Source organism: Lagopus leucura, unplaced genomic scaffold (assembly GCF_019238085.1).
Source record: "Lagopus leucura isolate 7727_CA_CO unplaced genomic scaffold, USGS_WTPT01 Super-Scaffold_100001, whole genome shotgun sequence".
Taxonomy (NCBI): domain Eukaryota; kingdom Metazoa; phylum Chordata; class Aves; order Galliformes; family Phasianidae; genus Lagopus; species Lagopus leucura.
The window spans coordinates 13,868,751-13,882,629 of record NW_024962262.1 but is presented as its reverse complement, the minus strand read 5'-3'; the positions used below and the strand labels follow the sequence as shown (position 1 = coordinate 13,882,629).

Below are 13,879 nucleotides of genomic sequence, written 5' to 3'. Positions count from 1 at the left end.
ACTGGGGCCTGTCCAGTTCAATACCTCTGTTGATGACCTGGATGAGGGGATTGAGTGCACCCTCAGTAAGATGACATCAAACTGGGAGGAAATGTTGATCTGCCTGGGCATGACCCTGAGGAAGGACCTGGATAGGCTGGATCACTGGGCTGAGGCTAATGGCATGAAGTTCAGCAAGATCAAGTGCCAGGTCCTGCGCTTTGGACACCCCAAACAACACTACAGGTTTGGGGTAGAGTGGCTGCACTGGGGAAAAGGGTCTAGGCGTGCTGGTCTACACTCAGCTGAACATGAGCCAACAGTGCTCCCATGTAACGGCAATAGAACAAGAGGTAAGGGCCTCAACTTGCACCAGGGAGGTTTGGGATGGAAATTAAAAAAAAAAGAAAAAAAAAGAAATCTTATCTCAGAAAGTGCAGTAAGTCATCACAACATGGAAGTGGTGGAATCACTGTCCCTGAAGGTGTTCAAGAATCATATAAATGTTGTATTGAGGAACACTACTAATAGGCACAGTGGTGACAGGCTGATGTAGTGGATCAGCTGACCTTAGAAGTCTTATCCAACCTTAATGATTCTATCTATAGAACTCAGTTCCTTGATTTCTGGAACCTTCTCTCATCCACATTCCACGAGTAGTTGAGACAACAGACCCCTCCCCGTGATTTAACCCTCTCTTGGGGCATTCTCCATGCTCACAGTATACTGATTGGGGGCTCATCCCCACAGGCTTATTCCTCTGAAGCTTTCTGCTCTTCTCTTGAGCAGCCATGGCTGGTCAGTACGTCCAGCCTTGCGCAGGAAACGTTGTCCCAAATATGTTATTTTCAGTCCAAATAAATTTCACTGGCCCCACTCACAACACTGATAAAAAATGTTGAGTTCATTAAGAATTGATGGAGGTAGGTTTTTGGCTCTCCTGAAATCATCAAGGTGCCACTATTCATTTATGTGAAGAACACCCGGAATCTCTGTTCAGAAATAAAAAACGTCTCAACTGAGTGCTTGCCACACCAGGTCCTCTCATACTTACACAGAATGGAGAGCTGCATAAACACTAAGATTCATTTATATTTCTTTCAAAACTCACAGACATCATCCTTCTATCTGAACTGCCCCCACAGCCCTTCACTTTTAGAATTCTGCAGTTATCTTCTCAATTTCCAGTGGAATCAGTGGCTAAGCTTTTGGATGCAAGAAAAAAAAAAAAAAAAAAAAAAAAAAAAGCTCTGGATTCTAGCTGATATTCACATCTACCCTGGGTAACTACAGAATGACATATGAGCATGTCTGCAAGGCTGGGAAGGAAATAGTACAGCCTTGTAAAATTAGCAGCTGCTGACCCATAACTAATTTGCGATAGCAATATTATTCAAACTCATTAATAAGGTAGGATACAGAAATATGAGATGCTGCATTAAAATGTTAAAGGCATCTTCCTAAGCAAATCATCAGGACCACAGTGTTACACATGCCCTGTCTGTAAACTTAACAACAGAGTGAGAGAACAGTAATGAAAACTTTTAACATGAAACCTGGTGGGTTTTCACTACTTTCTGTGTATATGCTTTCAGCAGCAACTTACTAAAAGGGCATGTTAATATGAGTTGGTCATTTTGCAGAACTGTGGTACTTTTATCAAAAATAACTCACTGAAGAAACAGTGTGAGCAATTGAGCTACTCACCACACATTTAAATACGTGCAGACCTGTCCTGTAGTAGCTAGCCTATCACAGAATAGTTCTAACTCTATTCCACATATGTATAGTAACATTTTAAAATGTCGCCTGTGTTTGTGCTGTTTGATCACAAGTATCTGTAAGTGAGGGATTTTTGATGGCTTTATTTTCCTTTGGGTGATGAACGGTATTGTCTGGAGCCATCATTCTTAATTGCAGTTTAAGTCTTTGAATTTACGATCACTGCCAGCTCAGGGAATCAAATGCAAGAAGTAGTGCACAGCTGCTGGAAACCTTGAGCAGTGATGGACTTCTTGCAAAAACTACATTGTGAAGATGACAGGACGTAGCTACACTACTGCTGCACTGCTCTCGTGTACTCACCACTAGTACTTCTTCACACAACTCCAAAAGCTGTTTCTATACATAACTACCTTTTAGGTACAGCTTCTTATTAACTCCATTATTTGCTACCTCTCCAAGGACAGCTTCTCTGTCCTTTGTCTCTCCATGGAAGAATTTCTTTTCTCTCTCCCGTCTTCATCCTCCTCCTGTAATACTACCAAGAGGCCACTAAACATTTAATCTTTAGAGCCTCTCTGCTTGTCTCAGATATGTCACACATTTTACAGTTGATAATGCCCTTTCCCTTGTGTACGCTGGATGTTAAATGTAAAAGCTGAGGAAAAGGGCACGTAGTTGCTTTACTTACTTCACTCTTTGTGGCAACACCAATAAAGCACAGCATTTCTGAGCAGAGCTGGAGCACTCATTGCATACATGCAGTGTGCGTTCCCCACACTGCATACACTCAGAAATCCTAAGACACATCCTATACTACATCTCTGTTGCATAAGGTCCATTTCAATACTAGGCAGCTCAATGTATTGCACACTTCTACAGCAGCTTTCAGGAAGCATGTCACCAAGAAACAAGGTCCTCCCTCACAAAATTTACCAAACAGGCCATGTCTATCAATTTGCTTCCTTGGAGACTATGAAAGTATAGATGGCTGAATGCTGGTTTCTTGGAGGAAGTTTCTGTACCTTGCAACACTCATGCTGGCTTTATGCCAGGAGTATAATTATCACCAGTTAGTAATAGGCCTTAATATCCTAATGTAATTTCTTTTCTTTAAAATATCTAATTCTGGAAGATGTACCCCACCAAATATTACATCTGATGATCCGGTTTGCTCTGCTTTTTCCCCTTGCTTGATTATAAAAAAATTATGTTTTTATCATGCTCCCTTTAATTTGAGGATAAATCAGACAACTGTTGGTACCACTGTGTGAAACAGGAAGGTCAGGTCTCTCAGCAGGCAGAGAGCTGGGATGCAAATGAGATTAAAAGATGAAGCTGTGACGGTTCTTTTGTGGAGAGACCTGAAATTTGCAAGTCAACAGTTGTCACTGTGCTGCAGTCACCCCTGCTCAACCAAAAGTGGCTAACACAATCCTTGTTTTAGTATCTAATTCCAGGTGCACCATTTTCACTTTTCCCAGAAGTGCAAGAAATGGATCTGCTCTAGAATGAACAGAGAATGCAAAAGTGAAGTACAGTAGAAAAGAAATAATAATAATAATAATAATAATAATAATAGATGAACTGTGGTTTTGAATTGTGAGAAAAGTCAGAGTTAAAAACAAAAGTACATCAAAATAATACCTAAACTCCAACACCTGGGAAACACTGCTCTAGCAAACGTTATCTGGGACACTTGGTATAAATGCCAAGACAATACACAGCAGCTTGGTTTGTTATTTTCCTTCTCTTCCCTCTTTACTATGGTGGTTGGGGGGGCGGGGCCCCCAACCTCAAACATGGGTTTTTATTCCCTGATCTCTCTTAAGCTTTCGCCTTTATTTTCAATGTTTCTGTTATATTTCTCCTTCCTCCCTGAACAGCTCAGCTCTTCTTTATTTTTTAGTGTCTTTGCTTCCAGAAATACTAAGAACCCCTACCAAAAATGACCTGAAACCCATTTGTGAAATAGAAGCAACTTCACTTGCAGTTCTGTATTGAAATTAGTAAAGCTTCTCTAGGGACAAAGGAGACCATAGTGGGGAATCACCCGTTCAGAAAAAAAATGAAAACAACCTGCAGTGATTAGAAAGAAAATTTAATGGGCAATATTATAATGTAATAGTTATACCAGAGAGCTATTAAAATGTAGTATCGTGTACTAAAATTTCTTATTATTAGCTACCAAAAGAACTGAGTACTAAAGATGAGCCATCAGATTTTAGACAGCAAGATTTTGTTGCTGTCCTGCTCTGTCAGCTAAAAGGCATGGATAGAAGGGGCATCTACTGTAAAATGGACAACACAGCACTTTTCAAGCTGTCAATTTCACGCCACCAGGAGACCTTGCTTTCCTCTAACTATAAGTTCTTAGCTTGATTAAAAGAAAATACACATACATCCCTACCTTTATAAACCATTCTCTAAAAAGAACAAAGTTCTTTCAGATCAGCACTTGCTTTACTGCTTAGGTATTTCTATTCTTACCTACACATTTTAAAAACAGACCCATCCAGTTCAACAGAACTGCCTCCTTAAAATATCTGTGCTGAAGATACCTATACATAGGTTTATAGATTTAAAGCGTGTAGGATCCTCAGGATAATTAAGATTGATCTACAGCAAATCTCTATTTATTTAATGTTTTGACATATCTGAAAAAAAAAATTAAGTGAAACAGCAAAGTCCAAACAGTAGCAAGAACAAATTCACCACAATACAGAGATAACTACTCTGATAGGACAGTTTCAAGGCATATGAAAAAACAAACACAAAAATAAATGAATAAATAAATGAATAGCAAATGCATAAAAATAAATGAGGAAAGAATCCCCCTGGAAACAAAATTATTTCAATTACATTTTTGTTTGATCCTTTTATGCTACAATATATATTGTAAATGAAAAAAAAAAATTGTAAATTGCCAGCTAAAAGATATATCAAAGGATTTCACTGTCCCTATTAAGTGACCAAAACCACATGATGTTTATAACACTGCACAGTTTGTTAATTTAAAAGAAAACATTCATTAAAATAATCATCATCATCTAATTGCATTTCACTAGAGGAGTTTTTGAAATATAAAGTTGTATAAAGAAGTATAAAGTATATTTTGAAATATAAAGCATCGCATAGTCTATGTAAGCATATTCCATACATAAACATGAAAGTTCCCTTCAAGGCCCTTTTCCTACTGATTTCCTAGTAGTTATTCCAGGCTGAATCCAAGATGGAAAAAGCTGTCAACGGGCACATTTTAAATTACTCTGCAGCACTTTAAATGAGATCCCATGCCTCTCAGTGTATGTTCAGATTCATACCTCTACACACTGATACCTCACTTGTGAACAGTGGCCAAAAATATCTTTTCTTGATTATTACTATCTGGCAGAATTTCACCTACTCTTCTCCAAGGCAGACCTGATCACAGTGATCCATTCCGCTGTCACTTCTGCACCGAACTGCTGTAATGTTTCCTACTTAGGGCTGACAATGGAAGGCACAGCTCATAAAACAAGCAGCCATGTGTCTCTAAATTGGAACTAGTGGATATGAAGTGGATAAAATACATATATATAACATTATACATGTGTGTATATATATATATATATAATTAATATTAAGAAGTCACCTTCGTGTTTCATGCTTTAAAGTTCTCATGTAACTTAGATTTGGTAAGGCAGAAAGTAGAGAGTTAGGGTCTGACTATCCTATAACAACTTGCCTATGCTAAAGGCAGCCTTGACTATACTGATAAGGCAGCTTACAAAACCAAACCTCAAGCTGTTGAGCTGTAGCACTTCCGTTGAAGACAGCTGGAAATTCTGAGTACAGAATTCCCTTCTTTAAAGGGAAACCATAGTCACAAATTTCCAAAGGCACTGACATAGTAGAAGCCACAGTCCTGTGCTCAGAAGGTTCACTTTCTTCCTTAGCTAGTTTCTCAGCAAGAAAACATGATGGTTCCTGCACAGGGAGCAGAAAGAACATGACCCTAAAGCAGAGACTTGTGTACACAGTCTTGACTAGCATGCTGAAGGAATACGCAAGAAAGACCTCACTTGTGTCAAACACACGCAAGAAAGTTCTCACCTAATCTCTGGCCATAAATCACACATAAAGCCATGCTACTGTGTGTGAAGTGCCTTGAATCTAAGCCAGATAACAAGGAAAATCTAGAGTTTGCTTTTCATCACAGACACAAATGTGCTAATGCCAGCAACCCAAAATTAGGTCAGCAGTCTACAGCTCTTCCTTTCTCTTCCTTTTCTTCAGTGGCTTGCAAAGATACATCTGTGGGTGTGCCACCGCAACAAACCAGGCTGTACCAAATGGACACAGAACTACAATAAAATTTATCTCCACAATGAGCAGCTGTAATCACACAAAGAACTGATAGAAACAGGCATTCACAACCAGCATCCTTAAGGACACACAGAGCATACACAAAATGAACACTCTCTTGGTGATCAGTGGGCAAAGATGGGAAGTGGAAGGGTGATGAGCATGAGAGACGACAGAAAGAAATCCCCTCTCTCTGCCAAGCCTTCTACTTGTTTTAACAAATGAGCCATTAGCATCTCCAAATTATCTGGCCACAGCAACAGCCAGCTCCCTCTCATCCAAGCCGAGGCCCCAGCCAACCATTAGAAAATTACCAGCTGGCTCCAACACCAGGGCAGCAGGCCTGCATATCATCAGCTCCATGTCATCAATGGATCCCCAAGCTGCACTCTCCATACCTTAGTCTTTCCATGAAAAGCACGTGGATAGCTACAAAGCCTGAAGGTTTTATTACTGACCTCACTCACATGGATTTACCTGAATGAGCTGGAGAGCAGAAAGACATGGAGCTTCTTAAATACAATTATGGATACCCATGCAAGAGTTGTACGAGCACAATGAATAACAGAGCTGTATTACCCTTTGAATTAGTATGAACATCTACAGCAGTCTTTTCTAAGAGATGGCCACAAAGTAGGCTAGAACTGTCTAATAGAGTGAAAAAATGGAACTTCCCCAGTACTGACAAGGATCTCACTGACACATTTTATCTTTTTGTCTCAGAAAGAGGAAGCAAAGACAATTAATTCCAATAGTAAATAATCAGCTTATCTGCTAACAAAGTGATGGTAATAACCAACCTGGCATAAGAAATTGTTTTTCCAATGACCAAAAAATATTGATACGCACACGGGTGTTTTTATGCTTCTTAAGCTTCTGCTCAGTTATACATCTTCCTAGCAAAACATCTTGGTGAGACCTCCTAGATACTGACTATGGTGACTTCATGAATGGTGACATTTGGTGACATTTCAAGAAAGCAAAAAAAAAAAAAATGTTTATGAACACGCAGTGTACTTGAGAGCCTCAGATTTTCTAGGTTACGAGGCAGTCTACATTGCTTAGCAGTGAAGTAGTATACCTTTTTATGACACTGCAGATTACATAAGACCCAGGGCAAAACAAGCCCTCACATTAAAAACAATCAGATTAGCATAATATGAGCAGAAAAGAAAAATGCAGAAACATTTGGAAATCTTTTACTTTTTTTTTTTTTCTTTAAAGCATTTCAGTTCCTCCAGCCAAAGTAAACATATCATGGATTAGCTCTCAGAAGTGCCCTCGGACAAATAATAACTTATTATAACATGGATATTAGGAGCTAAGTAAGGCTTCCATGGCATCCATGGCATACATTAGATTAACAGATACGGAGGGTTCAGAACACAGTGTGAAATAAGTACACATTTTCAGACCCAATAAACTCATATAAAATAAGATGAGCTAGCTTGAAAACTACAAAAGCATACAACCAAAGGTGGCAACTACCCTTGAAAAATAGTGACTTCTTCAAAGTAAGACACACAGGAAGGGAAAACAGGAGAAAGATCTCAGATTCACTTTAGTTTGAAATAGACCTCACCTGAGTGAGCTGAGTCCAGAGCAGCTCCAGCTCTATAATATCTCTCCTGGAGCAATGGAAAAGATGAACCCAATTTTCAAAACATGCCAATGAACTTCCAAAAATTCCAACGCATCACAACATAAAGTATATGCACAGTACTGATACCCTTACAGAGGTATACAAAAAATTCTTAACCATACACACAGCAAACATACACCTTTTTTTTTTTCCCCCATATTCCCCTCAAAAGTTAAGTTACCTTCCTGAACTGCAGTAAAGGAACAACATATCCTCCCACACGTTTTTCTCAAAAGGGAGTGGTTATCACTTCTTTTGGAAGTGGGGAAAACCAGAGCACCTGAACACAATTATTCCTCAACCCTCAAAGTCGCATTCCAAGGTCATTCAGAAAGTTAACAGGGAACAAGTCTCTTAATTCTTCACTGCTCAAATCACAACTGTCCTCCCTGCTCTGTACAGTAAAACAATTAGAAAGAAGAAGTTAGTTACAGACACATTCTTTCTTGCTTCTATTTTCAACAGGCCCTGAACTGTCAGCATTTCTTGATGATGTCGAGCTGATCCTTTTGTCAACACAGGTGAAGGAAACCTCATTTGTCCAAGCAGTCCACCTGTTATCAAATTACTCCACAACAACACACAGTTGGTGATGAAAGGCTGAATAGAAGGTGCTGGTCACCACTCTCACCATATTCCACTTAAATGTTATTCTCAGCTGAAGGACAGGAATTGAGTACATAATCATCCAAACCTCTTTGTGCAGCGAATGAAGAGATATAGGTATCTTCAGAAGATGTCAGCCATGCTAAGACCAAAATCTATACCTATAGATATAGACCTACAAAGATATCTGTCTCTTTCCATACAAAGAAAATTCAGGCAACTTCTGAAAGAGACATCTTTCTTAAACACTTTAAAAGTTAGCTGAGATGAATTCAGGCTACTCTTTCCAAAGATCAAAATCATCTCCTAATTTTTTTCAGCAATGTCAAATTGATGAACAGTATCTAGCACAGACAAAAGTTTTGGTCATGTAGTTTACTAGACAAGTTAAAAACTGACACACAAGATAGCTAAAAAAAAAAAAAGAAAAAGAAAAGGATGACACATTCGCACACACATAGATGCTCAATAAATGCTCTGTCTTTTTTGACATCTCCTTTAGTTCCAAGACACGGCGGTCTAGATTTTCATGCCCTGTTCGCTCTGCTGCACACTGCAGATAGAGAAGTTGATGACTGATGGCTTCTACAGTATGGAGGCCTAACTCGGTGGCAAATGCACACTTAGGAAAGGATTCTAGGTCTCCAAACCAGAGCAAGAACTAACGGGGTCTATAGAGCATTTATTTCCTATATACATTCAGTATATGACAAATACAAATATCCTTCCATCTGGTTCTTTGTTGGAAGAATATCTCAGGGTTACCAATAAGGAAGTACTCATTTTAATTCTTGATGAAGCAGGTATTCAGAATGAGGTAATAAGAGCAATGATTCTCAATCCACATTGCTAAAGACAGAATTTACAGTAAAATGCTCCATCTTTCCCTAAGGATATCAATGAGAACTGAACAACATATTTTCACACAGTCAGGAAGCAGACTCATTCTGGTAGGAATGTTTTCTTTTTACCTTGTTCATGGGGCAAACTGTTTTGGGACAGTTTTCCTGTTCTTTATGTCTCTAAAGAAATATGATCCACAGATGCAAGCTGATTCTAAAAATGCCAAGACAGCTAAACCATAGTCTTTCCTAGGATACATTTCCTGGGGAATCACTGCCCAAACTTAACTCTATGAGTCCTACCCTGTCTAGAATCTGTATTTCTCCATTTCCCCTTCCTGCAATACATTTCAAGTGTAACCAAAATCCTTGAAGGGATATAGGATTTTTTCTCCCTCACAAGTCTCCTCTATTGAATCACAGTGTTGCCTCATCACTCATATAGAGTACTTCCTTCATCCGAGGCCTGAGAGCGAAGCAAAGCAAACTTATTTCCTGCAAAAGACAGCCAAGGTTGCTGAAGCTCTGCAAATTCCCCAGGGTCTTATTTATAAAGTTTCTTTGTTCTGCTTTTAGAAAAACAGTGAATGTTTCCAGTGCTTTTCCTGCAGAACAACTTGGCTGAAGCCTCCTTTCCTCAAATCCCCACAGCAGTTCTTCCCACTTCCATGGGTGCCATCAAGGCCATCTATCACTCCTGCTCTAGGCTTCAGCAGCAGATCACCTAAGGTATCCCGTGATAAAACAGCTGAACAAGAATTCATAAAGAATATCCTGAGTTTCCATGAAAGCAACAGTTTCCAAACCAACTCTGACTTCTTGCTCAAGGAGCTTCTGAAAATCAAGTGAGTCTGTCAATGAACCCAGACATCTCTAACTTCAAAAGGAAAAAAAGCTTGTGCCCTTGGCATATGATTGTATCAACAGGCAAGAGATCTAGCAGCAAAAACACTCCGCTTCCTTTAACACAAGATTCATTTTTTACTTTCTCCATCCAAGATGAATGTGCATTAAACAGTTAATGGCCAAATAAATACAGAATCTTGGGGAAACAGCAGGGAGGATCTAGTAGTTCCATCACCAGATCTCCCACTTCTCCACATGGAAGAAGATTCTCTTAACTTTAGAATCTAACTACTTCATTCAGTTTTTCTGATCTGATCTTGAAATCAAACACAACCAGAGTCTGACTTTCCTTCAGTTCTTCCTTAACTCTGCAAAAATTAGGAGATCCAATTCCATTTTCAATTTTCGATACAATCCCCATAGCATTACACAGAAATATGATTGTATAAAATTAAATCAAGTTTTTTAAGAGGAATTTTTATTTATTTATTTTCACCTCTTACATCAAAGTAGCCTAAAATTCCTATTAGATGTTACAGTAAGAACTATACTTCTCTCTGGGAAGAAATTTCCTGGCACAGTAATCTTCTGTGATATGTATATGACATATGAGATTGCACAGGCAAACAAATGAGATTGGAAATCAAAACTTAGTCAGAATGTTACTAATATCACAATATTGCAGCAGTCTCAAAATACAAGCTATATATTGTTTTCCTCCCATTGGATATGTTTTTGTAACTGCTTGTAGAAAGGAACACTATCATTTTTTATGTAAAGAACATTGAAGGTTCAATCAAAAATGGCAATGAAAATTTTAACTAGAAAGAAGAACAGACAGAAAGACTTAGACTGCCAAGTTCTTATGGATGCTATCAAGCTTTTACTAAATACAAGGTCCTCTTGTCCATAACCTGAAAAGAGAAGATAAGTGGGAAGAAATTGAGGTTTTGAGGTAGAACTGAACTCAGAGAAAACAACATGAAAAGGACTTTCCCCTCTTCCTTTCTTCTTTCACTTAAAATACTGAAAATTGCTTTTGTGCTAAGTTATTTTTGACTGTGCACTCTTTTTCGTTATCACTTTTAAGCCCCCTAGGCACAGTCTATGGAAAATGAATGCTCACGACACACTTCAAAAAAATCCTCTTCAAAATGATAAACAACAATTATGAATAACCTTTCCAGAGAAAAGAATCATAACAGAGATCCACTGGGATAACTCTCCCAGTTCATATCATTTAAGCAAATGATACCACATACAGCACATAGAAGTAAAGTTTCAGTATACGTCTATTTTTTGTGACTGTAATGACAACCCAAGGGAGAGTGGTGAGAACGTTCTTGTCCTGATCATGTTCCTCCTGAAATGGAAGCTGAAACGTAGAAAATGAAACAACTTGTAACACTAACTTCAATGCTATCATATTATTGGATTAAAAACAAAACAAATACAAACAAAAGAGTTGTGTGGCACATGCTGAAAAAATAATTTAAACAAGTTTTCAAAACCTAAATAGCAAACCTAAACAAGGAAAGTTTTGCTATTCTCAGATGAGGATAATTTTTTTTTTTTAAGGGAAAATCCTATGTATTCTAGATCCTCAGTACTCCATCAAATGCTCAAAAAATGGCATCTTACGAAGTCTTGAACACTAATGTCTGTTCCTGTTAAATACACAGAGTGAAAGTCCCTGGCCCCTTTATTTGGGACTATTTGGTACAACTCTCTGAGTGGCTGAGAGCTCTTCAGAGACCATTCTGTTTGCCAACAACACTGCATGTGCTTTCTGCTAGTCAGAATGTCATCCCTCTTGACAAAAAAAAAACCAACCAAACAGCATAATGGGTCACTTACTGATACTTGCTTCTACTGGTCACTGGCTACTTCTTTTCTCCTGATACCAGGTCCTGACTTATTTTTCTTCATCCACAAGATTGCCAAAGTACATACAAAGTTCTCTACAATAGTAATACACAACTGGTCAGCCAACCTACTTCAGTTCCTCTCATGTAGGACCTGAGGCCGTGCTCTAGCTCATATAATTTGTCTAAGTCGTGTGTTATTTTTTGCATTAAGACTAATGTTTTTTTTAATAGATTCCAGTAGCAGATTACAGTTAGATAAAATAAATGTTATGAAACTATTTCACGTACAATACAATGCCCAGTGGAATCACTGGTCAAAAAAAAAAAAAAAAAAAAAAAAAAAAAAGCAAATAGAGTTGCAGTCAAAGTCAGTGCTTTGGTAGAGAACTACAGATCAAACTGAAATTGAATTCCTTGCTTAAAGAATGGCAGAAAACACACACAGTCTGCCTTTCCTCTTCCACCTGAGCCCCCATTACAGCTAAGTGCCTAACAAACATTGGCAGGTCCTTAATAATTCCCTCAGAATTGTGAAGGCAATACATACCTTTACAAAGAAAGGACATAGACTAAGCAATAAGCTTTTATAATCTATCTTTTTAGTTATAAGTGGAGGCAGATATGATGATAAATATATGTTTCAGAAACCTAAAATGTTGTTATAGTAGAATAGTATGGGATACCAAGCATTTCCCTTTCTGCTTCTGATAACAAGAGAATTCCAGTGCTCAAAATTTCCTGCATAAGTGGCTTGTTCCATTTATAAAAGTCTGAGTTTTTTATTCTTTGTGTGATTTTGTGGCTTTTCACCCCTAGTCATCTTAACTACTTCATCCTGGTGTTCTGTCTATGATGGGGTCATAAAATGTCATGGGACATTTTTATTTTCTGGGCTTGGGCTTCCAGTGCCAAGATCATTTGTCTGTACAATACCAAGCTTCAGACTGAAGGAAAGGAGGGTAAAATTTGTACCACTGGAAGTGCAAAGGGATGGACTGGACACGCAACTGGCCAACAATGACATATGGTAAAAGCTATGCCATTCCACTGACTCATTGTTTGACTTCTTGCTTATGGAGGCATATAGCAGCAACCCTCTCCCACATCAATATGTGAAATAAGGATCAATTACAATAAATTCTGATTGGGGAAAACAAGATTCAAGTTTTCACTGAGCCAAAGGCAAGTTGTTTTTTTTTTTTCCACTGAATGCACTGAAAAGCCTTTCTCTTCTTGGCACATGATGGCGAGGCTTACGCTAGCCAGCAATCACAGAATCATAGATCCACACAGAGTATGTGCAAAGGTGGAGGATTCACAGAGTGTCCTGAGACACACATCCTCAATTGGGTGTACCCATGTGAGAGCTAAAAACTCTGCACAATTCAGCATTCTGTCTGCACAGACCAAACAAAGCTTACAAAGGTACGCACTTTAAAAATGTGAGCTGTCATTACTGAATGAAAGTGATAAGCACAGTTATGTTTTCAAGTATGATTTCATACAGCTAAATGATGAGTTGAGATTTCTACAGTTATCTTTGAGAGATTTTCTAAGCCATGTTGCACTACCTGCTAATGTGTTAAAAAAAAAAACAAAAAACAAAAAACAACCTACCACCTGGGTTATAGCATGTGTATACAAATGTCTTTCTAGAAACATGTCAGTGATATATGTTACGGTAAAAAGAAAGCCTCCAAGCCAACATTACAAACAAATTCTATGACCACACAAACCAAAATAAGACAACACTGGCATAAATCTTCCTGCTATGCTTGTCACTATGGTTCAGCTACATGCAAGCTGGTCTTACCATTACTGGGATTTAGAATTAATGACCCACTGAGATTTATAGGGCTAATTACACCTCTAAGCATTACCACTTTGTGGGGCTCTACAGACTTGAAAGAGACATTGGAAGGTCACTTGGAAAAAACTCTCATTAAGTTCAATAGACTTCAAATGAGACCTTTTGCCTTAAAAGAAAGAAAGAAAGAAAGAAAGAAAGAAAGAAAGAAAGAAAGAAA

General features: G+C 38.3%; 1 protein-coding gene across 6 annotated transcripts in view; it reads right to left on the bottom strand.

The window, feature by feature from the left end:
• The window catches only part of ENOX1 (ecto-NOX disulfide-thiol exchanger 1), a 365,715-nt gene that overhangs the window by 334,014 nt on the left and 17,822 nt on the right, over positions 1-13,879 (bottom strand). The window lies entirely within an intron of this gene.